Here is a 13,903-nt window from a genome sequence, read left to right as displayed (position 1 = left end):
TATTGAACACTTCCACCTTTACTGCATTATTTTTGATCATTTTACCATTTCCATCTAGTAATGGACTAATACCGTTGTTAGGATTCTTTTTGTTCCTAATATAATTTTAAAACTCCTTTTTATTGTCCTTAACTCTGCTGGCCATATGTTTCTCCTTGTCTCCCTTTGTTTTCATATCAATTTTCTACAATTTATATTCACTCTGTTATATATATCTTATAGCTGTCTTCACTTCCCCTCTAAACCTGGTTGTGTTGGTTAACTAATACAGTCTTCTTCCTCGATTGTGGTATTATAGCTTTCTGGGCATCTAGTAAAGTGCTCTTAAACAATTCCTAATTATCATTGAGATTTTTCTGATTAAATTCTTCCTCCCACCTGATTTGGCTCATAATTGTTTTCATCATTGAAACGGGCTTTTTAAAGCATTAAGCATGTATATTGCTAGTCTGGACTTTATTTTATTTGCATGTGCTCAAGTCATGATTACTTGTAACTAAGTTATCATTAATTTTTGGTTCTATGATCAGTTCCTCTTTATTTGTCAAGGCAAGGTCTAATATAGAATTCCTCCATGTTGGATGCCATACTTTTTGAGTTAGGAAATTGTCATCTGTACTAATTAGAAATTCCAAGGATGTTTTAGTACTGGCAGCATGAGACCTCCAGCATATGTTACTCAAATTGAAGTCCCATACAATCATGCAGCTTTTCTGCCTACACATTACACATAGGGTGTAATGATCCAGGCATCCTGTTCCATCGTGTGATTTGGTGGTCTGTTGCAGACATCAACTAATACCCCATGTTGTGCTCTATTTATTAAGATATTGATCTGTACATTCAAGATAATTTTCTTCTGAGTTTTCAGTGATTCAGAAACAGGTAATGGCATGTTTGCAGACTGACATTCCCCCTCCCCTTTTGCCCACTCCATCCACCCTAAATAGGTTATAATTACTACTTTACACTATCCAAAGATCTGGCCCTTATTCTGACATGAAGTGATTACATATACCGATTATTGTGTTTTCTGTTGTATCTGATGTCAGTGGAGCTACATTGAGTTATACCAACTGAGGATCTGTCCCCATACATTTAGGATTTGATACATAAAATTCCTCGCAGGGTTTGCAATGCAGAATAAAGTAAGTAAGAAGTAAGTTAAAATAAGCCAGGTATGTGAACTCCATTATCTATCCAATAAAAGGAAACAATAATACATAAAAATATTGCTTCAATTATTAAATCAAACATGTTTTAAATTATTTTCCCACTGTTCTGTAGATCTAACTGTAAAAATCAAACAGGAGTTGGCAGAGTATAATTCTCATAGTTGGAGAAAAGAAGGTTAAAAACCCCACCCATCTCTGACTGACTAATCTTGGAGCATTTGGTTGATAAAGTGAAATAAAACATAATACCCCAGAGGAGATACATCTCGAAGTCAGTTCATTCAGATACAGTGGAACTGTTCCAAGAAAGCTATCAAATATCTAACAAAAACCTATAAAAAATCACATCTTTGGTGTACAGTCAACCAGTCTAAACTAGATAAGGGTGGAAAAGTCTGATCCTATTTTTGTAGTTGTGACAAGGAACCTAACTGCTGAATTTTCCTCCTACGAACACTGAGTGCAGTTTTAACTGAAGCTTATTAAGATTGAGTTTATTTAATCCATAATAAATTCATGTTTCAAGATTATGGTTGATTTGTTCATCAGAAGACACTGAGACAAGATAATCCACTTTTCTGAAAATGTAATGGGTTAGGAATGTTACCATCTGCTCCAAATGTTTAACTCAGAATTTTTTGCTCATCATGATTTATAGGATATATAACGTAAGAGACATAAGGATTTGATTTTTATCTCTCACCTGCATAAGGTCTTGTCTAGACTTGGATTGGAAGGTGGTTTGTTAGAAAGTGTTAGCAGAATGTTCTAAAAGTTTGGTGTAAGACAAATCAGCATAGATTTTCATAGCTGGTTAAATTTAGGCTACCCAGTAGCCTTTAACTGGACTAGTTTAGCATATTTTAATGGTAGGGTGCCTTGTCTACACAAGGCTTTGAAAATTAGTTAGAACAAATTAGTGAACACATCTTTAAACCCTACTCTAGGCAAAGCCTAAACATGAAGTAACTCTACTGAGATCAATGGGTCATATTCTTCTTTTACTGACATTAGTTTATTGTGGTTTAACTTCAGTGAAGTTATTCCTGAGTTACATCTTTGCAAGTGAAAGGAACATCAGGCCTAAAAAGTTAAGCTGTTAAAAGTGAGATTAAAATCTGTTCCTGAATGTCTAACATGCCACACATTGGTCACCAGTTTATTTGAAAACTGGTTCAGGATGTGCTATATTCTGTAGTTTAGCATGTTACATTTAAAAAAAAAATCTGATCAAAAAGAAAATATTAACACAGGATCCCAGGCTAGATCCTTGGTTTTGGCAGAGTTCAGTTTAGCATAGAACCTGAGGGGTTGGGGAAGAAAGGTGGCTATATGCTATCTTTACATCCAGGCATGCCCCTCAAGGTCTGGCTACCAAGTCAACATAAAGCAGCCATAGAGCTGCTTTATTTCCATCAGCCTGAGCTGACTCTCAAGTAACTGAGCCAGCAAACTGGGACTTGCAAAACAGCCAGGGCTTGAGCCATGGCCCCTTCCCCAGCCATGCCCCCTAAAGAAAGGGAATCCTTAAAAGGACGTTTGAGACAGCTTGAAGTTTGGTTTGTGCCAACAGAAGAGCAGAAAGAAGACTTAGCAGGGCCAAGCATCTATATTTAGATGACTAATCAATATGCTGGCACAGCGTCACCTATCATTAAACAGATGAAGACACTGACAAATTCTCCTGCCTTTTCACTTTTTTAGCCATTTATACCTATGCAAAATGGATATAAATGCTATGGCCTGTGCCAATGAGTTAATAAATCAGATATAGTAGCTGTTTACACCCACTTCACACAGGTGTGAAAGACACAAGGTGCAAAGCTGTGAAGAATAAGGCCCTCCATGCAAGGAACTGAATGGAAACCTGTAATCTTCAGGTTTCAATGCAAATAACTCTGAAAACAATAAAATACCATGTCCTCACACACAAAATATATCAGCTACATAGATACCAAATACAGGGCTGGATCCATCTCCTTCCATAGTCAAAGACATAGCAGCAAGCTCTGGGAGAGTCCCCCCTATAATTCTTTGAGGGTGCTGGATTTGCCCACTCACTAATCGGCTGTGGGGCCTGCCTTCCCATCTGCCAAAAATGTCAGGGATCCACAGGACAGTGTCATCCAGGTGGAGCACCCATGCCTAGCCAATGGCTCTGACCATGCCCCTCCCCTCGCATCCTCTTGTTTCCTTGGTCATGGCTGCCTCTGGGACCTGTGGGAGAGGAGTCCCATGGAAAATATTATCTTTTCTATCTAATCAACATGGGGGCAATGTTTTTCCCATATACCCCCTTCCAAACAAGCTGACCCAGGCTCCATGCCCTTCCCCAGCACAGAACTCAAACTTGTGGAACATGCTCTGTGGGACCCAGAAAAGCCAGGAGATGGTGCCCCATTCAGTGCAGGAGCAGGCAGATTCACGCATAGAAAATCTTTACCACACACAGAGGGGGCCATGAGGAAATATTCCATCAATTTTCTTTTAAATCATAGCCTTAAATATACAGGGCAGGGTATCATGAATGGTAATGATACAAGACATCATTACAGAAGACATCTCATACACAACTCTGTGGTTTGATCCTGCCCTCCGGTATGATTATACTCCCCAACGTAGTAAAATCAGCAACATTTTTATAATAGTTACTAAAATCAAATATTTAGATTTCTACGGTGCTCTAATCTAGTTCAAAATTATTATTGTAGACTTTTATTGTCCCTTTATGTCCAACATGCATCTATGAGTGTATGGACAAAAGGGGGTGATTAGCTTGTAAATATGCAGTATTTTTATAATCACAGTTAAATTTTCATTTTATAATATAAGAAATATATTTATCTCTTATATATATATATATATATATATATATATATTATATATATATATATAGGGAAACTATGTCTTTAGGAATAAAGACTAAACTATTTCCTAAGAGAAAATAGAGTAAACAGATCAAAATACTGAGGAGAAACATGGGGTAAAATCCTGCCCCACTGAAGTCAATGGGGTTTTGTCATTGACTTCAATGAAGCCAGAATTTCACCTACTATGTTTTTAAAATTATTTCCAAAAAAAAAGCCAAACACTTCTCCTGTAATGAAGCAAGAATTGTGGAGGGCTATATGGTTATTCTTTTTGTACTGGAAATATCAAAGCACCTTTTTTGAGGTACACCCTTTTAAATCTCAGATAAGGGATGGTGCTTCTGAGTATGATTAGGAACAAAGAAGGTAACATTTGAGTATTAAAGAGTAGTGTATTTAAGAATGCAGTGTTCTGTGGTACCTATAGTCCACCATCTATTGGTAGAAATAAAGAGATCTGGTTCAGAGTTTTTCATCTCAATATAAGCCCCTGTTCACCAAGATACTAATCACATGTCTAATTTCAAGCATGTGAGTATGCAATGGTCTTGTGTTGAAATTTAAGCACTAAGCACTTTGCTGAATTGGGGCCAGAGTGACAACCTCTTTTCGGTTAATGTAGAATGAATTTTGCTTTGAAACTCTGTCTCCAGATTTGTGACCACACATGGGTGTGTTCAGGTTTCCCCATGGAATGCAGCAGGAATATCAGTTCTTCTTCACTGCAGATTGTCAACTGTGCTGAGAACTCAGAATGAACACTTAGTAGTGACAGCCTTGTCAGTTAGAATTTGAGTACTGTTGTTGATCAGCACATGCAATTCGCATTCCCTCAGGGAAGCTGAGTGCGTGGCTAATGGCCTAGTGTACATATATTCTTTTGTGATGATGATTCCGCTCCTCCCCTTTTAACCTTGAAGCTGTATATTCCAAACACAAGTATTCAGTTTAAATAGGAATCCAGAACCGTTAGGTAACTTAAAAAAAAAAAAAAGAAAGGTACGATATACCTTTTATAATAGGGTAGTGGGTTTAAAACACAATAAAATTGCCAGATTTCAAGCAACTAGCTCCAGGACATTGTGCCTGGCCTCTGTGTGGGTGCACATGTAAAGGAGAACAAAATGACTGGGCCAAAGCTAGGCACAGTAGCAAACTTCGTGCTCCCGTGAGTACAAGGCTGCTTCTGGCTAGCACCACTACCTATACCAAAGAGATGGGATGTGACAGGAAGTGGACATAGCTTAGCCCTTCTTGCACTAGCCAATGGAACTGAGTGAGCTCATGGGAATTTACACTGAACCTTCTGAAAATATGTCGGAGATTCTGAGCTCCCTGGGATGTCAGAGACAGACAGCGCCTGCCTCTGTGTGGGACCATGTATTGCAGGCAGAATGCAGTCCTTGCTCTGAATGGAATTATGAACATTTCATCTGACCTTCAGCAACAGGAAAGTCAGCAGATATCAAAAATATATTAGGAAATCTACACACTGAAGATTTCTCATTTCTCTCTGACTTCTGGAAATACTTTAAAGGAAAAATATCACAGCTTGTTACAAATTTTGTGTTCCATTTCAATTACAGTAGCTGACAAACATTTAAAAGCTAAAATGAGTAACTACTTCAATGTAATGTAATATTCTTTACAAAAGATCACCTCAAATCTCATTCTGTTCAGTGTAGTTATCAGTTACTCTGCATGTCTTCTACTTGGCCATTTATCTTCAGTGGCTGAGTCCCTGATCTATCTATTGGCATGTTGACAGATAGGGCAGATGGAAAATATGAAGGAGGAAAAAAAATTAAACTATGTATAAAAACTCAGTCCATTTTGCCACTGCTAAAATATTTATAATAAAAGAACTAAAGTCTAATGTGCTCATTTTTTTTAATAATAACATTAAAGAATTCATGTTTAATTAAAAGTGATATATAAATCATACTGTTTGCTAGAACTATTGACTGTGCTGTTCTCATTCTGCCAAACTTAATATAAAATTAATTGTTAATTTTCAAGCCAGTCGCTTACTCTTCATCATATATGCTGATCTAAGTTTAGATCTAAGTCAGTGAAATATTACCATTATAATGCACATTTCTCCTCATATAGCCTTATAGATATTCTGCTCAATTTTAAATCCTTTTTTCAGAAAGTGACCTGCATGAAGAGATTTTTTTGAGCTGTGTAATGGACAAGTTTGGCATCCTAGAAACCGGGGGAAGACCCTCAGCTGGTGTAAATTGTGTAGATCCATTATGCTGAGAGGTTTCAGTAAAGAAAAGTGCACTTAAAGAGAAAGTTTAAAAAAAAATGGGGCCAGATCTTCACCTCGTGTAAACTGAAGACAGTGGAACCTCATGTATTTATATCAGTAGAGGATCTGGCCTGAAAATATTTATTCTCTCTTAGCATTCACTGTGGTACACTGAAAATACTAAATGTAAACCAAGTATCATTTCAGAGAACTAGTATTCAAATAAACTTTATCTAGTATTAACAATTATTTGACCTTCCTAAGCATAGCAAAAGAAAAGAACTCTTTTACATACTTACACGCAGGCCTCTTAAATATTAAATGAGCCATGCACTAAACTTTTCTTGTGCACTAAACAGGCCTATAGTATTTTAGACCTCTTTTGGAATCTAGGTTACTCTGACCTTGCATAAATGAATCTTGCATTTCACCAATTTTTCACATGCTTGTTCTGTCTTGGACAAACCTCAGAATCAAATAATCACCAGCTCCAAAGTAGATGATGATTAACTTAGGGAGTTCTTGGCTTCATCTTCAAGAAGGTTAACATGACCTCAAATGACAGAAGAATATTATGGATTTGTATTGTTGCATTTTATGCAGAGTTTTGTTATAATGGGTTCATTTAAGTGTGTTATTTTGAAGTCTCACCAAATAAACATCTCTCTGTCATTGCTTCCTTCAGACTTTGTTGAACCAATCTCCAATATTACAATAATCATCGGGTTGGCTCTCTTCTCCCTATAGCAATACTGGGCCAGATTCTGTCATCAGGCACACATTTCCCTTCTTCCGTAGGAGTTCTGTTGAAGGCAGAATCTGGCTAACTATAAGTTCTGCCCCCACCATCCCTGTAATTGGCACCAACATCAAATGGGAAAAGGGTGTCTTTTGAAACTCAAGAGGAAAGGAAATGAAGATACAGAGCCAATTACTGTTGTCAGTTAAATATGTGTGGCAATCTATTAGCTTCAGTAGAATTATTACACATCCTGATATAGGGATTTATCCTGGCATCCCACCCCCACCCATTGAAGTCAATAGTAAAAGTCCCATTGACTTTAGTGGGGCAGGATTAGGCCCAAGGTGAAAAATTAGATCAGATCTTGGCTCACATATTCCATTTAGGGTCTGATCTGATGTTTCCTGATGTCAATCAAAATACTCATTGACTTCAGTGCAAGTTAGATCATATCCTTAATGAATTTAGGCCCTGATCCAACAAAGCACTTAGCCTTTGATTTAGCTAGGTACTTAAGCACAAACCTAATTTTAAGCATGTGAGTAGTTCCACTGAAGCCAGTGGGACATAGTCACACATTTAAAATCAAGCACATGCTTAAATGCTTTCCAGGATCAGGACTTCAGTGAAGGAATAGGAAAAAGAATGCAAAGGCCATCAGCTGCTTTCTATAGGTTACTGAAAATACTAATGAGCATTTCAATAAATAAACATGAAAACACATCAAGATATTAAATGCTTTCTGAATTTCACTATCCTGTTAGATCTTTTCATAATTATTAATGATATGAAGGACACTTTATTCTGCTCTGCTCACTTTCAGTGCACATATAAAATATGCAGTATTTGCATATTGTCATCTTGGAAGCTGACATTGTTATTTCTCCCTTTTTTATACATTAGGAAAAGCATAAAAAATGTGAAAATAAACCTCTGGGGGAAAAAACTGAGATTGTTTGACAGCTAACAGGTGCTACTTGGATTTGTAGTGTTTGTGTAGTGTGACTGTCTAAAAGATTGTCTAGTAACATTAAAGTGCAGTAAAATCCACTTATAGAAAACCCTTACAGTTGAAAACCACTGATAGTGGAGAAGAATGAGAGTCCCAGATCATTACCATGCCTTTATCATACGCCAGTTACAATTCTGGTTATAGCAAACCTCCACTTACAAACTCGTTTCTTGAAAAAAGTTATCAAGGAATCCACTGTACAGTGTAATGGGTTTTTTGATGCATCTGTATATGATTGAGATCTCCTGTAAGTCAAGAAATTGCAAAATTGGTCAATCTTCCAAAAAAAACCAACCCCCTACTTCAATTTTTAAACTTTTGCTCATAGAAAAAGCACAGATTTCTGCATTTTGAGCTTTGTCTCTATTCTGTCCATTTTTTAACTAAATATAAAATGAAGCTCTAGGTTATATAAGGAGAACAACCCCTCTGACCTGGAAATACTGTGCTATAGTAGTTCCAAAGAGTATCTGCTCTATGTAAGAGTCTGACTTGGTGGTGGTGGTTGTCATTACATTTATTTGTATTGTAGTAACAATGAGGAGCCCCAGTCATGGACTGGGTGCCATTGTGCATTGAGACCCTATCTTCAGAAATTTGAAACCATCCATTTAAAAAAAAAACTGCTATGGCACGTAGAATCAGTCCCTGATCAGGTAACTTAAAACAGCAAAAAAGGATGAAGGAGAACAAAAACAGATAAAGGCTAGTAGTGAGAGAAAGAGAAAAGTAGTAGAGGGAGAGGGGATAGAGAAAGAGGAAAAGGAAATAAATAAAAGAAAAAAAAACAAATGCCCAACTGGGAATCAGGAAAGGAAATTAATCTACAGGCCATTTGTGGATTTGAGTCTTCATCCAGCAAAGCCCAGAAGCATGTGTTTAAACTTATGAGTAGGTCGATAGAAGGCAATGGGATTGCTCATGTCTTTGGAGTTATGCATGTGCTTAAATGCATTGCTGGATTGGGACCTTAATTTCAAACTCTTTGGAAAGTGCTTTAATGCTTTGATGCTGAGTGCTGTTATAAAAATGTCAATTGATAGATCAGATACATAGAAAGATGTATCAGACAATTTAAAAGCAACCAAACTTTATTTTTAAGAGAAAGTTGCTCAAATTTTGAACCCCTACTGCCCCTCTCTCCAGAATACATTTGGCAACATGTGCATGGTTTGCACCCAATAAGAGGTTATTTTAAAAATATGTTCATATGGGAATTAGGATACTACTGGGCTCTGCACTCCCTGAAATGGTTTATCCCAAGTCAAATTGCACAAGTTGAATATGGTGACGTGCTATCAGTGCAGTTTTCAGGAACAAACACACTTAACAGAAATTTGTTAGCAAACTCACTGGTTTGGATTCACAGAAATGTCAGCACTGCTGGTAATTTTGAAATGGTTTTGAGAAATGAAACATGTAGGGTGCTAATCAGCAGCACAGGCCAAGTCTTTTTGCCATTTCCCAAACAAAAATACTGATGTGCTGCAACAGTAGCCACTGGAGCCCCTAGATACTAACCCCATCCCTGTGACAGGGATGTATAACCTTCTTGTAACTCTCGCCCATCTCATTGCCTGGGACCGCAAATAAAGATCAGTCTCTTATGAGCAGTTCCACTTGTCAGCTCTTATTCCAGCTTCCAGGGTTGAGACGGGAAGATTTTGACTACGAATTGATTTATAAGATACTATTATTAATTAGCATTGTCAGTGTACAGTGTAACATGGTACTGCGTCCGTAAAGGAACCTTGGGTCCTTTAACATGGCACTGGGGTAAGTTGGCCAGAGTAACAGCAGCAGCAGAACTAAAGAATCCACACAGTATGGAGGGCTAGAGGTAGACTCTTCACTGTCAATTGATGAGGAAACAAAGCTATCTTTCCCCTTTTGTTTCCTATCTTTGAAGCGACAACGTCCCCAATCCTGGAGACACTCAGACTTACAGTTTTGCACACGCTTCTGAGCAGTCCCATTGCTTTCCAAGGAACTCCTGCATGCTTAAAGTGAAGCAAGTGCATAAGTGTCTGTAGGGCTGGGGCCTTAGGGACTTGGTAAATCGAACACACAATAATAGTAAGTCTTGCCTCATTCAGGGACCAACACTTTGTGGGGTTTTTTTTAAAGCATTAAGTACACACTATGATCCGATACTGAACAATGGATTTTATAGACCACGGGAAGGACAAGCTATGGCTGCTCCACTGTGCCTATGTAAAATGGGGAAGCTTGCTTCAACTAAGTCTGAAGATCACACATCTTGTATCCTGTAGCATTCCCTGGCCCCATGCTTTTATATCCTGCACTCCTAGGCATACAAATGCAAGCTGCTTAGGATGATATTAACATTCTGCCATGTTGCCCCTGGTAATCCATCCATAATAGATTGTAGACATTTAGGTTTGTCAAGTAGGCACTCCTCTCTGGCAGTATTAGCTTCTCTGATAGGAGCATCATAAGAACGGCCACACTGGGTCAGACCAAAGGTCCATCTAGCCCAGTATCCTGTCTTCCAGCAGTGGCCAATGCCAGGTGCACCAGAGGGACTGAAAAGACCAGGTAATCATCAAGTGATCCATTCTCTGTTGCCTATACAGCATCTGCCTGTATCAGTGGATGTTTATATCCAATAGTGGATATATGCTCTGTTGTGACCTCCCTTTATGCCAGCTTTTATTTTAGCTTTCTTAGCTCTGTTTATTACATGGGCTGGCTGTAACATGTATTTAGAAGGGTGAGTTCAGAACAGGTTTTTCAAGAGGGGATTTATTTGTAAAAAGAAGGGAGATGATGCATCACAGAATGACACAATGGGCCAGTGATGGTGTCCTTATTTTAGCAAAGAGCTCCTTGAAAAAATTCCTCCCTTCACATGTGATAATCTTTGCATCCCAAGGGCATGTGAGCTCACAGACAGGAAAGAGTGAGGAACTGGGAAATCTATTCATTTGTTTTCCCACTGAAATCAACATTTTCTTCTAACTTTAACTCTGGAGGGAGGCAACACCATTTAACAAACAAATCCATATTAAGTGCATTTGCTGGAAATATTTACAGTATCATTTGTTCGTGAAAATGACACTGATAGTATATCACTGAGTTCAGCTTGTGTAATCTGACTTGGGTGAAGATCTCGTAGGGGCTAAGAGTCTCCTTCATAATGAATATTTTTTTTAAAATAATCATACTCGGCCCTTTCCATATTTGCTCTTCCAAGCTGCTTTTATGAGTCTCGGGGAAAAATCATTTCTGTTGGAGATGATTTAGCAGTATCCACAAAGGGGTGATTCCATCAGAGGCAGGGTAATCACCCCAAACCCTCCTTTTAATTTGGTGACAGTCTTTTATCAAGAAAATCTGTCAATATATCTCTGAGATAAGCAATGGCGTGTGGACATAGCCTACAGACCAACTTGTCTGTAGACGTAAGGATTCAACAACTTGTGCTTCATCAGTGAATCTAGTTGTATTTTAGAATCAGAGGATCTAGAATCAGTTATATAAAGTGGACTTTGTCAGGTCAGAAATCAAGCAAATATATGTATTTGTTTAGGCTATTCCAAGAATTCACTTTTGTTTTTATGGTTGTTCTTTCCCCAAAGTGTATCTGCAAAACTGTAAAAAGAAAAGGAGTACTTGTAGCACCTTAGCGACTAACAAATTTATCTGAGCATAAGCTTTCGTGAGCTACAGCTCGCTTCATCAGATGCATTCAGTGGAAAGTGAGCTGTAGCTCACGAAAGCTTATGCTCAAATAAATTTGTTAGTCGCTAAGGTGCCACAAATACTCCTTTTCTTTTTGCGAATACAGACTAACATGGCTACTCCTCTGAAACCTGCAAAACTGTAGTTTCATATAAAATGTCAGGGGTTTGTTCAGGAAGTAAACATGTCCTGCTGGCCAAATCTGTTTTTGTAATGGTAACATCACAGGTTGTTTGCTACTAGTACAGTATTTGTGCCAAGAGTTCCTGTATTAAACAGAGAAGTTAAAAGTAAGTCTTGCCTTGCAGCTGTTTTCAGTGAGCTTTGGCAAAAGTTCATAAGTGTATCCATAAACATACAGTGGCATTGCTATATGAACATTTATCAATGCTAGTTGCCTTATGATGATCTCATAACAATTTTGCATTGTGATTGTGAAGGGAGCTGCAGATGTTCACATTCTTTGTTGGGTACTTTTAGCAGAACAGCTGTAAACGTCATTTTGCTTGTTTATTTTAAAAGTTAATTTTCACCGTGCACATCCTTTCAGCTGATATCCTCATGACAGCACTTCCCCTCAAGAAAGTTATATGAAATGGTGTGAGGGGATACTGATATTTTTCTCTGTTTTGGAGAAGTTGCTAGATTCATTTTGTTATGTAAATGATGTCCAGATACTATCATAAGAAGTCATGGGCTTCTTATAAATATGCAATAAAACAAGTAAAAATATTCTTGATATACATATTTTGTAAGGTGATTATGAATCCAGATGATCAACTGCTTTTCCCTTGCAAAATGCAGGCACAAAAATCACAAAGGATACATTAGATAGTGACTTTTAACGTGTCAGTAAGATAACAGTTTGAGGGCTTTTATGGCTATCAAAAACCACATGGTGCTGCATGGATCACTCTTTCACTGGTAAAATAGAAATCTAATCAGAATTTATTATATTACTAGTTCAGGTGTCCAGAGAAAGATATAATTCATTACCCAATTTAGTATGTTGTTGTGATACATTTTGAAGAAAAATGCATTAGGTATTCAGAATAGAAGTAACCCTTTCCAAGCCATACCGCAAGAGACGAGATATCAGTACCTAGGTAGACAGATTAGATAGACAATTTAGCTGCATCTTTTAAAGGTGAACAAATTATTATTCTGTTGTTCTGAAAGGGTTGGATAAAATCAAACCTTCCAATTTCCCATAAAGATGCTATCTCATCGAATAGACTCAGTGGATCAAATGCATCACTGGCCTTAGCAGATTCCCTTCCAAAAAAGTTGCACTCATTTTATGCCAGTAGAGTGTCTTTCATAATTTGCCCATGAGCATTCAAAATTTTTCTTTTAAATTATTTGAAACAAAATACTTTCAACACATTTTTTAATTGGGACTTTTCTTTCTTCTGCATGTGAAAGTGACATTTGTGCCCTAATATTGCCATACTACTTTGAGCTCAAAGGTAAAATCTTATTAGGAACAGCCTAGAATGATGTGCAAATCAAGCTAACTCAGCTTGCCAGCACTATATTCAGCATCTATACTTGTGACAGGGTACACTGCCTATCCAGTTTTCATAAACCTCCAGATACTTCATACATAGTCACCCAGCTAGGGCCAAACCCCACTTCTTTTCTCCTAGGAAAAATCCAGTTTTCCTGGAAGATCTGTAACATAGGAAACCATACCAGAAGGAGTTAAAGTACTGGGGAACTGATTGCACTGCAGCTCATTTAAATAGCTTTCTGATATATAAAAGAAGGAAAGGACAAGTAGGCTAGTGTGTTTGGAAATGATAGTCAGGGGAGAGCAGAGGTGTCTAGTTTGCACCCTGGGTAGATGAAAACTTTGTTTTTTCTGTTTTTTTAAAATTTTTGAGAAGCTGGAGAACTCTGAAAATGAAAAGAGAACTTAATTTTGTTTTCCTGTTTATTGAGTTACTCTTACTGCATGTGAGGGAAGCTCATCTGTAACAACAAATAATGAAAATGGGAGTGCTGTAAAAGTTAAGTATTGGGCGGGTAGCCGCGTTAGTCTGTAGCCACAAAAATAACAAGAAGTCTGGTGGCACCTGAAAAACTAACAGATTTATTTGGGCATAAACTTTTGTGGGTAAAACACCACTTCTTCTGATG

Source organism: Dermochelys coriacea, chromosome 1, assembly GCF_009764565.3.
Source record: "Dermochelys coriacea isolate rDerCor1 chromosome 1, rDerCor1.pri.v4, whole genome shotgun sequence".
NCBI lineage: Eukaryota > Metazoa > Chordata > Testudines > Dermochelyidae > Dermochelys > Dermochelys coriacea.
This window is presented reverse-complemented; position numbering follows the sequence as displayed.